We start from the raw sequence: 18,968 nt of genomic DNA, 5'->3' as shown, positions 1-18,968 counted from the left end.
AATAAAGAATAAAATGTTTAAAAAGAGAAGCTATTTCCCTGTCTGTTAAGTATGATTAACACAATCATAGCACACAGTACAACTGCTAAGGAAACCATTACAATTAGACCTAGAAGATGGCATAGTCCTACCTCTTGTGTCATTCATTCATGCAATAGCTATTATTGAGCACCTACAATGTGCCGGGCACAGTTCTAAGTTACAAGCACACAGTAGTAAACAAGAAAAAGTGATTGCCTACTAGATTTTACAAAGATTTGCCCATAGTTTATAGATGTAGGATCCATATTTTTCTTTTTTATTTTTTAAATAATATATACTTTTAATTTTTTTTTTCAAAACACACTAATTGTACATATTTATGGAGTACAATGTGATGTTTGGATACATGTATACATTATGTAATCAAGGTAATTAGCATACCCATCACCTCAAACATTTATCATTTCTTTGTAGTGGGAACATACAAAATGCTCTCTGCTAGCTATTTCAAGATATATAATACCTTATTGTTGCCTATAGTCACTCTACTGTGCAATAGGACACCAGAACCTATCTTTCCTTTCTATGTATAACTTTATACCTGTTGAACATCCTCTCTCCTTCTTCCCCCTACCATCCCCAGTCTCCGGTAACTACTGTGCTATTTACTACTTATATGAGATCAACATTTTAGGTTCTACATGAGTGAAAATGTGGTATTTTTCTTTCAGTCTCTGGCTTATTTCACTTAACATAATGTCCTCCAGGCTCATCATGTTGCTGTGAGTGACGGGATTTCATTCTTTTTTATGTCTGAATGGTAGTCCATTGTGGGTATATATACCCCATTTTCTTTATCCATTCATCAGTTGATGGACATTTAGGTTTATTCCATATCTTGGCTATTGTGACTAGTGCTGCAATAAACAAAGGAGTACAGAAATCTCTTTCACATACTGATTTCATTTCCTTTGGATATGTACCCAGTAGTGTGATTGCTGGATCATGTGGCAATTGTATTTTTAATTTTTTTGAGGAAACTCCATGCTGTTTTTCATGGTGGCTGTACTAATTTACATTTCCACAGTGTGCAAGCATTCTCTTTATTCCACATTCTGACCAACACTTATTATCTTTTGCCTTTTTGATGATAGTCATTCTAACTGGAGTGAGGTGATATCTCAATATAGTTTTGATTTGCATTTCCCCAATTATTAGTGATGTTGCACATTTTTTTCATATACCTATTTGTCATTTGGGTATCTTCCTTTGAGAAATGTCTATTAAGGTCTTTTGCCCATTTTTCAGTTAGATTACTTGTTTTTTGGTTTTGGGTTTTTTATTTTTTTTGCTATTGACTTGAGTTCCTTATAAATTTTAAATATTAACCTCTTGTCATATGTAGAGTTTGCAAATATTTTCTCCCATTTGTAGATTTTCTCTTCACTCTGTTGATTGTTTCATTTGCTGTGCAGAAACATTATAGTTTGATGTAATTCCATTTTTCTATTTTTGTTTTTCTTGCCTGTACTATTGAGTTCTCATCAAAAATACCTTTGCCCACTTCAATGTCATGAAGCATTTTTATTATGTTTTCTTCTAGTATTTTCATAGTTTTGGGTCTTACATTTAAATATTTAATTCATTTTGACTTAATGAAAGATTGGGTGTCCAGTTTTAGTCTTCTGATTGTGGATATTCAATTTTTTTGGCACCATTTATTGAAGAGATTGTCTTTTCCACAATTGTGTTCTTGGCACTTTTGTCAAAAATCAATTGGCTGTGCATAGGTGGGTTTATTTCTGGGTTCTCTAGTCTCTTCCATTGGTCTATGTATGTTTTTATGTTAATATTATGCTGTTTATATTACTATAGCTTTTTAGTAAATTTCAAAGTCATGTAGTGTGATGTCTCCAACTTTGTTTTTGTTTTGGTGTTTTCTTGAGATTGTTTTGGCTATTAGGGCTCTTTTCTTGAGATTGTTTTGTGGTTCCATATGAATTTTAGTACTGTATTTTCTATTTGTGTGAATAATATGATTGATATTTTGATAGGGATTGCATTAAATTTGTAGATTGCTTTGGGTGGTATAAATATTTTAACAATATGAATTATTCTATGAGTATGAGATATCCTTCCATTTTTGTGTTCTTTTCAATTTCTTTTATCAATGTTTTATGGTTTTCAATGTAAAGATCTTTCCCTTTCTTGTTTAATTTTTAGGAATCTTTTTGTAGCTATTGTAAATGGCATTGTTTTCTTTTTTCAGATAGTTCTCTATTCACATATAGAAATGTTACTGATTTTTGTATTTGGTTTTGTATCCTGCAACTTTACTACATTTATTTGTTAGTTGTAATGGCTTTTTGGTGGCATCTTTAGGGTTTTCCGTACATGAGATTATGTCATCTGCAAACAGGGACAACTTGACTTCCTTCTTTCCAATTTGGATGCCTTATATTTATTTCTCTGCTTAATTCCTCTGGAGGAAAACAAGCCAAAATGTTTAAGACAGGAATAAATCCTCAGGGTAATTTCAACTGCTGAGAATGTGTCATATTTCACTTCCATGGTTGTGTGACCAAGGAACTACATATTCAGATGTGTTCTGCTCTATGTGTAGCTCCCATTGTCTTACACTTCTCTTTAATTTGGAAGGACAGTAAGGTTTGCTGTAATAATAAAGGGTTCTGTGAATGAAGCAACATAAAAATGGCAGAAATAAAGGAACCTTTCATATATATCTGTGTACGAATGAAGCAAAATAAAAATGTGAGAAATGGAGGGACTACATATCTTATAATGACTCTGAATACATCCTTGTAACCATTTCACTGTGATAATCTTATGGGAGGTAAACATCATTGTTTAAAAATAAATGACAAAATCATCTTGAATATAACTAAGGCTCACTTAGGGGTTCATTCTGCTGAATAAGCATATAGAAAAAAAAACACTTTATTACTTCAATTACTCCATCAAGATCACACCTGGTGCTAGATACATGGTTCAAAAATATCAGTGCATTTGTGTAGTAGTTGGTTTATTAATCATGGATGTCAAGTCCTTTCTGCTAATTAACCTTAATTGAGCTGTCTGTTATAGAAGCACCATTTCCAATGAAGCAACTTAGCAATGATATCAAAATAACAGAGCATAGTAGAACCCAGGATTAATGTTACTTCCTGTTCTTGAATACCAATGCCTAATGCAGTTTGCTGTAATACAAAATCTTATAACTTCTACCAAAATTTAAATATCACATAGAGCAAAAATTGGTAGAATATTTATGTAATTTGCACAATAAAGTGATTTAGGAAAGCATTTTTGACATGTGTCTTCATTTTATATTTATTCAAAAACAACTAGAATATACCATAAATATTAAAAATATAAACTTTTAAAGATTCAAAGATTAAAATCATATATTATCTATTAGTCAACATGACTCTGATCTTAGTCATGCTTGAAACTAAATCTTTATTTCATTTATGTTCAGTATTATTTCCAATAGTACCACAAAATGTCCATTAGGATAGAATTCTGCTGAAATAGGCAGCTTTATTCATCTGCCTGGAGTAATTCAGTGCAATTAATTCCAACTTTGATAACCAGCAAGCACTTCAAATGTTCAATAGGTTATTTATTAAAAAGCAAATCAAGAAGAAATAAATAAGCTTTACTGCTGATGAACAGAATGCTTAGATTTTAAAATGGCCAGAAGGCTACTGGTATTAATAAGCTTTGTCAAATTTATTTTCAGACACGGATGGAGGAGTTTGTACTATTTTTCTGTTCATGTCATAGTTTCTGTCAAGAGGAGAGCCCATATACCTTAGGGAAAGCTTTCTGATGTGCAAGGATTTGAAAATAAAAAGGCAAAGACAGACATTTAGCAGATTCACAAGGGAAAACAAACTCCTGAAGAATCTTCAGAAAAATTAAAGCGGTAACAATGAAAGTGTTGAAAAGATTTAACCACTGATATAAATTTGGGGAAAATACAGAAATACAAATATTGATAATAAAAGTCACAGAAACTCAGGTTAAAACCAACATGGATAAAGATTTAGTTTAAGTGAGGCAAGCTGGGCCATGCCTAGATGTGTCTTATAGACCATTCATTTGTGTTATATTTACAGAGCTCAAATGCAAACACAAGACAAGTGGCACCATTTTGTTAGATAATGCCTACTGTCAATGCATTTGATCATATGGGGCTTAATGGGGCATGATAGAAAGAACACTTCTCTAGGCATCTAAAACCTGGTCTCAAATGATAGTTCTGAAATTTAACAGCTGCATAACTATGGACAAATTACTGAAGAGCTCTCACCAATAGACGTTTCTGAGATGATAGCTATGCTTTACATCTGCACTGTCCAATAAGATAGCCCCAGCTTTATGTGGCTATTGAGCACGCAGCATCCAGCTAGTGCAACTGAGAAACTGAATTTTTAACTTTGGTTATTCTAATTAATTTTAATCTAAATGGCAATAAGTGGCTAATGGCTATAGTATTGGACAATGCTGTGCCACCTCAAGTGATTTCCACTTACATGAATTATGATGCTTTTAGTTGCAAGGCAGAAAAAAAATCTAACTTAAAGCTTAAACAACAAAGGGAATGTATTGGCTCATTTTAATTAAAAAGAAGTCCAGAAGTAGAAAGTTCCAGGCATAGTTCAATCAAGTGCATTCTCTCTCTTTCTCTTTTTCCAGTACCCTTGCCTCTCCTTTATTTTTGTGTCTGCTTTCTTTCCTCATGCCGGTTTCCCTGATGGTCACAATCTGACTACTGGAAGTAGTAACAGGGGTCACTTGCTCCTCATTCTTATCTAGTAGGAGGCTAAGAGAGGGGGAGCATTGCTTTTCACAAATACTTAAAACAAGCCCAGAGCTTTGCTCTGACAAGATCAATCTGAAACACCCAAAGCTGTGTACTGCTTGACTTGTACCGGGTTTCCTGCCTTTCCCCAAACTAATTACTTTGGAAAATGGATGGAGATTTTTGATGAATGTTGGAACTGAGGGTTGGATTAGGGAAGGGATGTTCACTTAAAGAAAAAATCTAGAAGCTGTTAAGAAGTAGAATAATAGGGAGTGAATGCTGAATAAGCATTTGATAATTTTCATTCACATCATCTCAAAGGATTATTAGAATATAATCAATGATGTGATGTGCATAAAGCATCTAAAAGCGCCTGAAATGTTTGATCCCTTCTCATGTACATACCCCACCGTTTCTATGTACTCTGGGAAACTAACTTAAGGAAACTAACTTAACTCTTTGATCCCTCAGTCTTCTCACATGGAAATACTTTACTGTTAAGATTCCTTCCAGCAGTAAAAATCTGTCAATGATAACTATTACTGACATTATGTAAACTGAAGGCACAGAAATAAATATGTCAAAGGAGAGTCAACTATGTATAAAAGCCTCAGATGGCTACACGTAACAAAATGCCATAGTTTCTCTGTAACTGCTCTGTGGAAGAGGCATTGAAACACAAGTGTTTCAATGAATAGAGAGGAGAAGATGCACTGTTGCAATTTCTCATCTCCAGATTTCTGGACTCACCTGTCCTCAAGCAGATCTCTTCCACCCTTAAACAGATGAACAGATGGTAAAAACCAACCACGTCTACCTTTGTAGCTCAATGGCAGGATAGAGTCAACTGAGGCCCATCATTAGTAATTTAAATTTAATTGTGCTAGGTTGGAATTCAAGCATCTCTATTTTTAAAGTGATTTTAATGTGTAGCTATGGTTGAAAAAACACTACTCTAATAATTTTCAGGTAAACAGGAAGTGGAATCAGAAAAATGTACCACATTATTTAGTGTCAAATAGAAGGCCATAATAAAATGATGCAAGGATAAGAGAAAAATAAGCAATGTTACAACAATACAAAAATTATTTGACAAAAGATAGAAGAAGAACACAGAAAAACATACTTCATCTGAGGACAACACATTTAGATAACTACTTCTTACCCCCAAGAAGATTTTAAAATACCATTAATTCTATGAGAGATAAAGATTATATGACATTTCTTCAGCAGAACTAAAGTAAGAAATTACGAAAGAGAATACAGCCACAACGGACATTAAAACCAAATTAGAAGTAAAAGCCAGCATATCTGACAATTACAAAATCAAGTCAGTAAGATACACTAAGTGTTTAAAAATCGCAAAGAAGATAGAGGAAAAGCACTGCAATGAAAATCATTAGAAACAAAAAGAGATTGGGAAAACAAACAATAAAAATCTATAGAGGGAACAGAACATACAGAAGAAATCAATTATATTAGCTATCATAAAAGATGATTTTCATGAAGTGAAAGAAAGCATAAATCTTCCGGTTAAATAGGCCCACCATGTACCAGGAAAAAAAATATTTATAAACTATGAATAATGAATCATATCCTTGCACATTTATTGTATTTCAAGAATAACCAAAAAACTCTTAAAGTCCATAAGTGTCTAATTTCTATTATATTTTCATTCGCTTAGACTGATATCTTCTAACATATCTGATAAAAATAATTTTGTAAACAAAAAATAGATTTTTTATTAACAAAAAAACTTAGGCTGAAATAATTAAATCACTAAGGATGTATTTTTATTTTTTGTGTAAAAGGGGATAAGTAATCTAGAAACTTCATTCTCACAGTTTTATTAAGAAATACATTTTCAAACTGGCAAGGACTCCATATTAGTCATGGATCTCCAGAGAAATAGAACCAATAGGATATTTGTGTCCAGATAGAGATAGCTAGAGATAGACATCGAGATAGAGATTTACTATAAAAAATTGACTCATGCAATTCTGGAGGTCAAGAAGACCCATGATCTGCCTTCTGTATTCTGGAGACCCAGGAAAGACTGTGGTGCAGTTCAGTCTGAGTTCAAGGGCCTGAGAACCAGGGCAGCTGTTGGTGTAACTTCCATTCAGAGGCCAAAGACCTGAGAACTGGGGTTGGGGCCACTGGTGTAAGTCCCAAATCCAAAGGCCTGAGAACCAGGAGCTTTGATGTCCAAGGGCAGGAGAGGATGAATGTTCCAACTAAAGTAGAAAGACAATTCACTCTCGCTCCACCTTTAGGTTCTATTCAGGGCCTCTGCAGTTTGGACAATGCCCACTCACATTGGTGAGGGTGGATCTTCACTCAGTTTACTGATTCAAATGCTCATCTCTTATGGAAACACCATCACAGACACACCCAGAAACAGTATTTTACCAGCTATCCAGACATCTCTTAACCCAGTCAAACTGACACATAAAATTAGCTATCACAGCCTCACATATAGTGATCACCTGTGCACATGTTTATAAAGATTAAAGATGTAATCTGAGAGAACACAGAAAAATATAAAATTATGATTTAAATGATTTCTACAATCAGAGACAGAAGAAAAAGATAATTATAAGATATGATTTTGCACAGTTTTATTATGCTAGCAAGTATTTAACATTTTAAAACAATTAGCTATTTTATCAATTTATTTTCTTTTATCCAATTTACAGTCATTGATTCTATTCTGCTGTCTTTAGGCTTACCTTGTGTTTCTTTTCAAACTTCTTGAACATTTCATGTTATTTTTATCATTTCCTGTTTCTTCTATGTAACCTTTAACCTCATCTCACAGGTTTTGATATGGAATATTTTTACCATTGTTATTTACTGGACACATTCCAACAGCAGATTAAATATCTCTGAATCAGTAATTCACTATGAGAAAGTTTTTTAAATGGTTGTTTTCTCCCCTCTTTTCTTTATTTCCACATATACTGGTTTGTGGTCTGAAAAGTTGACCTCTGTTTGTGTATTGAATGTAGCTTAAACAATAATAAATTACTACCTCACCTAAGAAGTTCAGGAGTAGAGATTTTCAGAGTTTATTGTGAAAGCTGATGACACCATCCAGGACACGGTCTCTCCTTATGCTCTATCCACCTTCTGTATTGGTAGCGTCTGCCCCCATGGACCCAAGACAATTGGATTGCAGCAATTCCCAGCGTCATTTTATGTCACAAAAACGTCCAAAAGCAAGAAGGGAAAAAGAAGTGTTCTCACAAGTCTCATGTCAGGGATAAAAATATGTTCTAGAAGGCCCAAAAGTGTTTTCCCTTTGATCTCACACACCCAACAGTTACTAACAAGTAAAAATCAGATTGTTATCATCAACTTAGACCCATCATAGTTCATACACTGCTGTTAGCAATGATGCCCACATTGGCATTATGTTAATCAGAAAGAAGAGTGAATTATTACTGGGTGGATGTACAACCAACAATATCTGCTTTACAAATAATAAATATGATTTATCTACATAGATACGTATAATCTCATTATATGTTATATAATTACATATAATATACACTAATATATTACATATTATATGTTTTATATGTATATAATTTATATGTATCTTACACATATATAATCTCACTGATATTTTTGGATCACCTCTAAATTAATTTTGATGTTTTTATATACTTTAATCTGTGAAGAACTCAGAAAAAGGTGTTAAAGTCTCCCATTACTATTATACATTTGGATTGCCAATGTATTTTACTTTATACATTTCATTTCTATATTTGTTTTTTGCAAAAGGTTGATGATAGAGTTTTATACATTGTGTAACATGTAGTGCTTATTGCAAGAAAAAGATCTTTGAATGTTACTTAATACTTTTCACCTTGAATTCAATTTTATTTTTGTCAGATATAGCTTTGTGATTTCTTTAACCTTTCTGCATCACTAAATGTGTGTATTGGTTTTTGTTTGTTTGTTTTGATGTGCTTTATTTTCCTTTCTTATTAGGTAGGCGTCCCATTCACACTTACTAAGATGAGGAAAGTATTTGGTCTTATTTCTATGTTACTGTTTTTTTGCTTTTTCTTCTTATGGCACTATTTCTTTATACTCTTTATACTTTATACTTCTTATGTTTCTTTATACTCTATTTTTGTTACATTATCTGTGTTTGCTAAGGTATACCTCACCCCTAGTAATTTGGAGTACAGGAATTCTATTTTATGTTTTACATTAGTTGCTTTTGTACGTCATAACAGCTTCTGAAGCAACTAATCTATTGATTCTCCCCTATAAAAATTCAAAATGGAAGTCATACATTAGTAAATGATTTTTAAAAACTGGTACACAAGTGGAAAAATAGGGATTCCTGTGTATTTTTTACAGAAAAGTAAATGTTCAAAGGCTTTTTGGAAGGCAATTTAGTAGTTTATCAAATGCTCATATCCCATTCTTAACAATTCCACTTCTAAGAATCTAAAAGAAATGCAGAAAAAAAAGATACTCACACAACGTGATTTCATTATGATTCCAGTGGTGATTCCATTATGAAAAGCCTTGTGTGTTATGGCAAAATGTGTGTGTGTGTGTGTGTGTGTGTGTGTGTGTGTATGCATATCACTTGGGGGTCAACAAATATATGTGCATGTGTATCTTCATAAATATACGTGTATGTGTATCTTGATAAAGAAATGAGGAAAAATGCCATATACTGACATAGATCTATGAGAAATACAAAATTTAAAAAGCCCAAAGCAATAATTATTGTGTGGCTCCATTTATGTTAAAATGTACATATGCATATACGTTTAAGTAAATGAATAGAAAATGTTCTAGAAACATACACTGAAGAGTATTAGCCATTATTACTTCTGGGAAGAAAAGTAGAATAGGGAAGTAAGAAGAGGAGATTATCGTATGTCATTCTATATATCGTTTTAAATGTTTACAATAAGAATGTAGTCATATAATTATGTTTAAAAAGTGATTTAAAAAAAACCATTTAGAAGAATAAACGTAAAAACAGCTAGAAAAATTCTGGAAATAAAAGATTTTCCCTAGTAGATATTATTAAAATAATATGCTTGACAAAAAGCTCGAGAAATGGACTAACAGTTCATAAAAAGACTCAAGGGCCAGGCATGGTGGCTCAGGCCTGTAATTCCCACACTTTGGGAGGACGAGGCGGGCAGGTCACCTGAGGTCAAGAGATCGAGATCAGCCTGGCCAACATGGCAAAACCCCATCCTTACGAAAAATACAAAAAAATTAGCTGGGTGTGGTGGCCCGCGCCTGTAATGCTAGCTACTTGGGAGGCTGAGACAGGAGAATCACTTGAACCTGGGAGGTGGACGTTGCAGTAAGCCAAGATCCACGCCACCGTACTCCAGCCTGGGTGACAAGAGTGAAACTCCATCTCAAAAAAATAGTAATAAAATAAAAATAAAAAGACTCAAGTATACATGTCAATTTAGTAAATGAAAAAGGTGTAATATAAATTTTGTTCTTTAATAATAGAAATATTGAAAAATGTAAAACCATTTTAAAAAAGATCAATACTTCTCACTGGACACCAAATTATAGATTTATTAAATATTTAATTTTAGTAACAAAGCCATAAAATCAATAGAAGAGAATACAGAGAATCACTTTAATTATTTTGGGTTTGGAATGCTCTTTCTCAACATGAAAATTAAGCCAGAAACTAGAACAACATAAAAAATTACTACATAAAAATGGAAACATTCTATATAGAAAATAAACATACCATACATAATTTTTAAAGCAGAAAATAAGTTTGCTAAAAAGTATTTAGAAGATGAATAGTAAAGAATTAATATTCAGGTATATAAAGCGTTCTTACCAATGAATAAGTAAAAGATAAACGTGACCAAAGAACACAGGTATACATATGTAACTAACCTGCACATTGTGCACATGTACCCTAAAACTTAAAGTATAATAATAAAAAATAAAAAATAAAAAAAGAAAGCTAACAACAACAACAAAAAAAAACAAAGAATAAGGGGTAAATGGCAGGTATTCACATCAAGCTATCTTCAACTGTCTTGTCTTTGTAATTACAAATTCCAAGATTTTGCAATCTGCAGCCATTGATCCCAAAGATCTGATGACACACAAGCCACCAACAATGTTGTCTAAAATTCAACCTACAGTAGATTTTCATACTTTTTGCAAGAGGAAATTAAACTGTAGAAGCCTTTTGCTTAACACACATTTGTTTTTCCCTGCACAAAGCCTACTTTGACAACAGAATTCTTTCCAAGAGAAGATAAAAGAAAAACCCTCTGGCATCAATTTAAACAAACATTGCCAATTGGTATTTTCATATTTCCTCTGGTCACTCTAGATAGTTTATATTAGAAAGTCGAAGGCAAGCATCTTTTCGTCAATGATGCCTGCCTGCACTTGGCAAGCCCAGATGCTGCTCTGGGATTCTGAGAATCAACACCATTTCATTTTACTCATTCCCATTTGGATAGATATTTCACAGAAAGCGCAAGTCTACATCCATTCAAAATATTCATTTCTTTGTTGTTTTGGCAAAACAGCTTATGAAGCTTGCTTTTGATAACTGTTGAATTTGGTCAAATGTTTTTAGCAAGTTAAGATATTAGTGAAAGCATAGAACTCAAATTCCTGTTTTGAAATGTTTTCTGGGGAAGTATTATCACTCAAGCATTCACCATAGCAAAAAATACATTAATCAGTATGAGATAAGTACTGGCAGAAAGGAATTACGATTCAAGGAAACCTTTTTTGAGTTCTTACTGTGTGCCAAGCCTTATTCCAAGCAGTGAGGAAACAGTATGTAACAAAATAACTCCCAGCAGTTGTTGAGCTTCATTGTAGTGGACAGAAACAGATTGTATAGAAATAAGCATATGAGCAAGGAGGATATCAGATGGTGAGTTCTAGGGAACTGTACTGATGCACAGGAGAAAAAATGTCATCTCTTTGCCAGTAGCATCATTTCTTTCATTCTTTACAATTTTTTTTTTTTTTTTTTTTTTTTTTTTTTGAGACAGAGTCTCGCTCTGTCACCCAGGCTGGAGTGCAGTGGGGCGATCTCGGCTCACTGCAAGCTCCACCTCCCAGGTTCACGCCATTCTCGTGCCTCAGCCTCCCGAGTAGCTGGGACCACAGGCGCCCGCCACCACGCCCAGCTAATTTTTTGTATATTTTTTAGTAGAGATGAGGTTTCACCATGTTAGTAAGGATGGTCTCGATCTCCTGACCTCGTGATCCGCCCGCCTTGGCCTCCCAAAGTGCTGGGATTACAGGCATGAGCCACCGCACCCGGCCTTTACAATAAAATTTATATACGTATATGTACGTGTGTGTGTGTGTGTGTGTGTATATATATATATATTTTGTAAATATTTATAGAGGGTGCTAGGTAAGCCCTTTATATGTATTCTCTCATTTGATCTTCATGGTAATTCTATATTGATAGGTATAGCTCTGGGTGTAGATAGATTTTTTGAATAAATACATTTTAATAATTTGTTTTATCACCCATTCTATATTATATTCTCACTGAGAAAAGAAGCTATGTCTTGTAATGTGTGCTTTCTCTATCCTGTTTCACTTCTTTTTTTTTCCCCCATCATATGCTGCTTTTTTTTTTTTAATTATACTTTAAGTTCTAGGGTACATGTGCAGAACGTGCAGGTTTGTTACATATGTATACATGTGGCATGTTGGTGTGCTGCACCCATTAACTCATTTACATTAGGTATATCTCCTAATGCTATCCCTCCTTCCTCCCCCCCAACCCACAACAGGCCCCAGTGTGTGATGTTCCCCTTCCTGTGTCCAAGTGTTCTCATTGTTCAGTTCCCACCTGTGAGTGAAAACATGTGGTGTTTGGTTTTTTGTTCTTGTGATAGTTTGCTGAGAATGATGGTTTCCAGCTTCATCCATGTCCCTACAAAGGACATGAACTCATCCTTTTTTATGGCTGCATAGTATTCCATGGTGTATATGTGCCACATTTTCTTAATCCAGTCTATCATTGATGGACATTTGAGTTGGTTCCAAGTCTTTGCTATTGTGAATAGTAAAAAGAAACGAACAAAGCCTCCAAGACTTATCCTGTTTCCCTTCTAAAAAAATCTTTAATTCCCATGTCCTTATCTACATTTAACAGCCCTCTCCACACTCCTTCTGATTTCTAGCTATTAGTAGTATTACATTTGGGAAGATAGACACCCAGTTAACTTTCTATGCATTTACATAATATAGGTAAACATTAACATTAAATTTATTTTTAAATCAGAGTGTAATAATTCATAACATGATTTTTACTTTTTAAATACAACTTGAAGTATGTGTACAGGACTATCTTATTCTAAGAGTTGCATTGTCTTTATTGAATGAATGAAAGATACTTTATTGAATCCCCTCTGTGGGGATGGACACTTAGGTCATTTATAATTCTTCCTCTGTTGTAAATAATATTGAAAAAAACCTTTATATACACATACTTGTACATGTGAGAATGTTTGTTTATATTAAATACATTCCTAAAAGTAGAATTGTTATAAATAATGAAAGGCCATTTATATTTTACAGATACTTCCAGGTTGCCTTTCAAAATATTTCAGCAAGTTATAGTCCTGCTAACATTTCTTCATATCTTTGGCAACACTCGATAACATAAATCTTTTTTACTGTCATCTCGAAAGCTTTTAAATTGCATTTCTTTTATTTTTAGTGTAAGTATGTATGGTCATATAATCTTTTCTTCTGTAAATTGTGTGTTCATATCTTTTACGTATTTTTCTATTGGGATTTTTTTAATGACTTGTTAGAGTTTGTCATACATTCTGGATGTGGATTCTATATATTGTAAATAACTTTTTCTCAACTTATCTTTTTAATAGTAGCAAACATATATATATATATATATATATATATATATATATATATATATATATATAAAATATTTACTATGAGTCAGGTACTTTCCAAGGTACTTTACATATTAACTCATGTACGGCTTACACTGGTCCTGTGAGAAATGTACTATTACCATCTCTAGTTTATAGGTAAAAATCTGAGGTGTGTACAGGTAAAAGTCCAAGACGTGGAGCAATCACAAACTTACCCAAAGCCATATAACCAAGTTGAGGAACCAGAATCTAAACAATGGGCACTCTGGCTGCAAAGTCTATACTTTTGAACACTAAGTTTAAAACTGAAGATAAAAATAAATCAATTCTTTTTCCTTTATAGCTTCTGGGCTTCATATCTCTTACAGGAAGGCTTTTACCACATAAAAGTTATAAACATTTTTTTCACAAATGCTTTTTATAATTTTGATTATAATTAACTATTATTAAAATAATCTAGAATCCATTGTAGTGCATGATGTAAGGTCTGAAGATTACATTATTTTTTCCAAGTAGATAGCTAATTGTTCAAAATAACTTGAACAATTTGTAGGCTATCTTTTTTCCTACCAATTTAAAATTGCCTTTATTATAAATCGAAAGTTTATCTACATATGGGTCTACTTCTTTTTTAAAAGAATAGATTATACATTTTATTTATTTTTTCAATATGTTTTTAGGGAATACGTGGTGTTTGGTTACATGAATAAGTTTTTTAGTGGTGATTTCTGAGATTTGGGTGCACCCATCACAGTATACTCTCTATTCTATATCTTTGTTTTATTTGCCTATTTCTACACTACAACTATACTATTTTTACTACTGTAGTTGATGATAGCATGCTAGATATCTCCTAAGGGAAGATAACTTTACTATAATTGTTCTTTAAAACTTCTTGGGCTATCCTTATGCCTATTTTCTTCCTCACACATTTTCTTTTTTCTTTCAGTGTAATCTATGAAATTCCATTATGAAACATCATCCCATTCTTTTTTGTTTGTTTGTTTTTGTTTTTGAGATGGAATCTCACTCTGCAGCCCAAGCTGGAGTGCAGTGGCATGATCTCGGCTCACTACAACCTCCACTCAAGCAATTCTCGTGCCTCAGCCTCCCTAGTAGCTGGGACTACAGGCATGCACCACCACACCCAGCTAATTTTTTGTGTTTTAGTAGAGACGGGGTTTCACCATGTTGCCCGGGATGGTCTTGCACTCCTGAACTCAGGAGATCCACCCACCTCGGCCTCCCAAAGTGCTGGGATTACAGGCATCAGCCACCGTGCCCGACTAATTTTTTTTTTTTTTTTTTTTTTTTGTATTTTTAGTAGAGACAGGGTTTCACCATGTTAGCCAGGATGGTCTCGATCTCCTGACCTCATGATCCGCCCACCTCAGCCTCCCAAAGTTCTGGGATTATAGGTGTGAGCCACCACACCTGGCCCCATATATGAGACTTTATTAGATAGACAGATTGATTGAAAGATAGATAAATATTAAAGTATTTACTTTTATCAAATGCATCAAATTTAGTTACCTTATATTTTTCTTTACTCTGTTAATACATTAAAATAGCATATTTTCTAATATTGATTTGCATTCTTAGAATAAACAATTCTTTACTATGATGCAATTATTATTCTAATACCCAGCTCATTTTTTGTTTAGAATTTTTCGAATTTATGTTAAATGAGCCTGTAACATTGGTTCACATCTTCATGTACTATGTTAAAGTATTATTGGACCTCAGTTGCATGGAAGAGAGTTTAGATACTCCTCAGTTCATGGGAAGGCATTATCAAAGGTCTTTTTGTATCCCATATTCATTTCTCAATTTTAGTCTTACATATTTTTTTCTGTTCTTCTCTTTCATAATCAGGAAATATATTTGTATTTGTATATCTGTGATTACTTATAAAATTAATAATAAACTGATTGATTGTTTTTAAAATTAAATGTCAGTTTTCTCTGTTTCATCTAGAAATGATTATTTATGTAACTTTTTTACACAATTTATTGTGTTTTGAAGATCTATCTGTCTAATCTAGTTCATTTCATCTAGTGTTTGATTACAGTATTACTGTTACCAAGCAAATGATGCTTGCTGCCCAAATGCACTAAAAGCCAATATTATCACACCAGGTTCTTGAGCAAAGAGAAGCTTTTTATTGCAAGTCAACCAAGAATTCTGACAGGAGACTAGCTCGAATTTGTCTCCCCCTGCTGATTTTAAGGCAATAATTGTATTAGAAAAGATTTAGAGGGTGGAGTCTGAGAATTAGTAGGTAATTTGTGGAAGGAAAGAGGAGGCCTGGAGGTTCCTTCTGGGTGCAGTTACTTTTTCCTGCTTCTTCATGGGTCTCATGTGCAAATTCAGGGTGAGTTCGTATAAAACATGTGATGTCTGCAAGCTCATTCTGCATAAACTCCAGTTGGCCATATTGGTTCTAACTGAGTGTAGCCAGTTTTGTTATCTTACAAGCAGATAGTGTCTCAACGTTTCAACAAGTTGTTTGCTTTCTGATCTACTATCCTGCAAACTCAAGGATTTCTATTAGTTACTATTTTCTTTAACTCTTTGGGGCATGGTTTTATTATGTTATTTGAATTTTTCATATTTTACTTATTTTATTCTGATAGTGATGAAAATCTATTTGTCTCCATCTATTTGTACCATAAATAGTGCTTCAGGGAACATGCTTAGGCACCTGTTCAAGTGTTCCTGGGATATGTACCTAAGAGTTGATTTCCTAGGTGTATTACTTATATACTGCTTTGTAACAAATTATCCAAAACTTCGTAGCCTAAATCTTCAAACATTTTTTTAATCTCAGGGCTTCTGTGGGCCTGGAATCTGGTAGCAGATGAGCTAAGTGGTTTTGGTGCAAAATCTCTATAAGATTCCAGTCCAGCTATTGCCTGGGGCCACAGTTATCCTAAGGTTAGGCTAAGAATCCATTTCCAAACTTACTTACATGGCTATTGTTTAGAGGTTTCAATTCTTTGCTGCATGGGCCTCTCTGTAGTGCTACTCACCATGGCAGCTGGATTCCCCAGAACGATAATGATCTGAGAGAGAGAAACAAAAAGAGAGAGAGAGGGGTAGGGTTAGAAGACAGAAAGGAGAGGAGAGGGAGATCTTTTTGTCTTAGATAGATAGGTAGGTAGATAGACAGACAGATAGATAGATGAGAGAGAGGTGGGGAAATGAACGGAGAGGAAAGGATTAACAAAAATGAAACCTTTCGTTGTTTGTTTGATTTCATGCTTTCTCCTTTGTTCACTCCCAGACCTCTTTACCCTAACAACCATGGCAACAATTCTGTTCTGTTTAATGTATTTTTTGTTGTTTATATATATATCCCTGTGAATGTGGGATGTGGGTTCACCACATCTTGTCTATAATCTATGTCCTCAAGTTAATCTCCTCCTCCACAAATATCAATGCAATGAAAATCCTCATATAATCCCTGTGGTCTTATTCCCTCTCTCTCTCTCCCTTTCTCTCTTTCTCTTTCTCTCTCTCTGTCTCTCTCTCTCTCTCTCATCTGTCCATCTGTCCATAAAAGTGTTGTGCTGGTGGGGAGGGGGATATACCCAGAGGTAGAATTGCTAGATGATGGATAGATATAAGCTGAGTCTGTACACTTAGTGCCAAATGTGAAATTGCTCTCCCGAAGGGCCACCCCAGCCTACGCTACCATCAGCAGTGCTTGAGGTTACCAGTTTTTCCTCATTCTTGTCAACACTTGGCATTACCCAGATTTTTGTCAGTCTAACAGCTGCATAATAATGCCTCATTTTAAATGAATTTGCATTCTATGACTCTGAATGATGTTGAGTATCTTTTTACATGTTTATTAGCTTTTAGGATAGTCTAAGCTTTTTTTTTTTTTTTTAGGATACTAAATAACACAAAACTCTGGCAAGATTGATCAAGGTGAAAGAGAGTACACTAAAATAAACAAAATCCAGCTGTAAAATAGATAAAACTACAGGGAGATAAATGCCCAGAAAAATTCTAAAAGTTTTCAGAGAGAGAAATTATTAACAAACAAAGAAAAAAAAAACAAATCAGAATTTCAGATTTCTCATTACCAACACCAGATGCTAGAAGGGAATGTAACAATATATTCAATGCTTTGATGGAACATTACTTTGCATCTAGAATTCTATCCTCAGCCTAATTATCCTAAAATTGTGAAAGTAAAATAAGACATTTTTAGATATGGGAAACCTGAAAAAGTTTACTATTCATATACCTTGTTGGAAAGAATTAATTATGAGTAACTAGATTATAGCTCCCTATAGGTATGTATCTTTCCTGGGGGAGGTAGGAAGGGAAGGAAGAAAAAAAAGGAAAGAAGGAAGGAGGAAGGGAAGGAAGGAAGGAATGAAGGAAGGAAGGAAGGGAGGGAGGGAAGGAAGGAAGGAAGGAGTTTCTATGACTTTAGAGCCTATGTAGCAACGTCCTCCACCATAGTTGATTTTATTCCAAATAACTATATGCTTGATCTCTTAGTGGCAGAGTGGCAACATACTTAAAAGAATGCATGGTGGTGCATTCTTGTAGTCCCAGCTACTTGGGAGGCTGAGGCAGGAGAATTACTTGATCCCAGGAGGCAGAGGCTGCAGTGAGCCAAGATCACATCACTGCACTCCAGCCTGGGGCAGCAGAGCAAAACCCTGTCTCAAAAAAATGAAAAAACAAAAAAGATTTTTCTGCTCTTCTGCTAGTTCTTCCAGAATATGGCATCTGCCTACTTGTTCTCACATCTTTGACCTGCTGAATTAGCACTCCAAAATAGGCCTGCTCTGAGCTGACATCTCACCTAGGATGTTTCATGCAACAGGATATTAATCAATGTTCCTTGGTTTAAAAAAAAAAAAAGTGTTTTGGGTTTGACAAAGCTGGAGGGACTTCTTTCCCATAGGCTTTCTCAGTCATTGCAATGTTTACCAAATGGATTTGGCTGTGGCGCCCTTTAGGGATGGGGAGCATCTTGCAGAATTAGTGCTTTGAAAATCACTTTCGAAAACTCTGTTGCCTTGTTTTAGACTCTTACGATCTATAATGTTCAATATTAAAATATAAAAACAGCATGCTTTGTTCCCTACTCAATGCCTAGTAAACAGGAGACATGCAATAAATATATTTTAATAAGAGAATAAATGAATGAGAGTATCAATTATTGTAAAAATGTTCTATTATAGAAGGTAGATATTAAATCTATGATAAGCTATTGCTTC

At 34.1% G+C, this 18,968-nt stretch overlaps 2 long non-coding RNA genes across 4 annotated transcripts in view; one reads left to right on the top strand and one right to left on the bottom strand.

The window, feature by feature from the left end:
* LOC104005809 (uncharacterized) overlaps positions 1–18,968 on the top strand; it is a 557,346-nt gene that overhangs the window by 481,600 nt on the left and 56,778 nt on the right. The gene's annotated exons all lie outside the window — the stretch shown is intronic.
* Positions 1–18,968, bottom strand: part of LINC02877 (long intergenic non-protein coding RNA 2877) — a 111,914-nt gene that overhangs the window by 47,981 nt on the left and 44,965 nt on the right. Inside the window, exon 3 of the long non-coding RNA XR_008547153.2 lies at positions 16,694–16,787. This is a non-coding gene — a long non-coding RNA (long intergenic non-protein coding RNA 2877). The remainder of the gene's footprint in view (positions 1–16,693; positions 16,788–18,968) is intronic.

This window comes from Pan troglodytes, chromosome 2, assembly GCF_028858775.2.
Source record: "Pan troglodytes isolate AG18354 chromosome 2, NHGRI_mPanTro3-v2.0_pri, whole genome shotgun sequence".
NCBI classification, from domain to species: domain Eukaryota; kingdom Metazoa; phylum Chordata; class Mammalia; order Primates; family Hominidae; genus Pan; species Pan troglodytes.
Note: the sequence above shows the minus strand (reverse complement) of the source record. Positions and strands in the feature narration are given on the sequence as shown.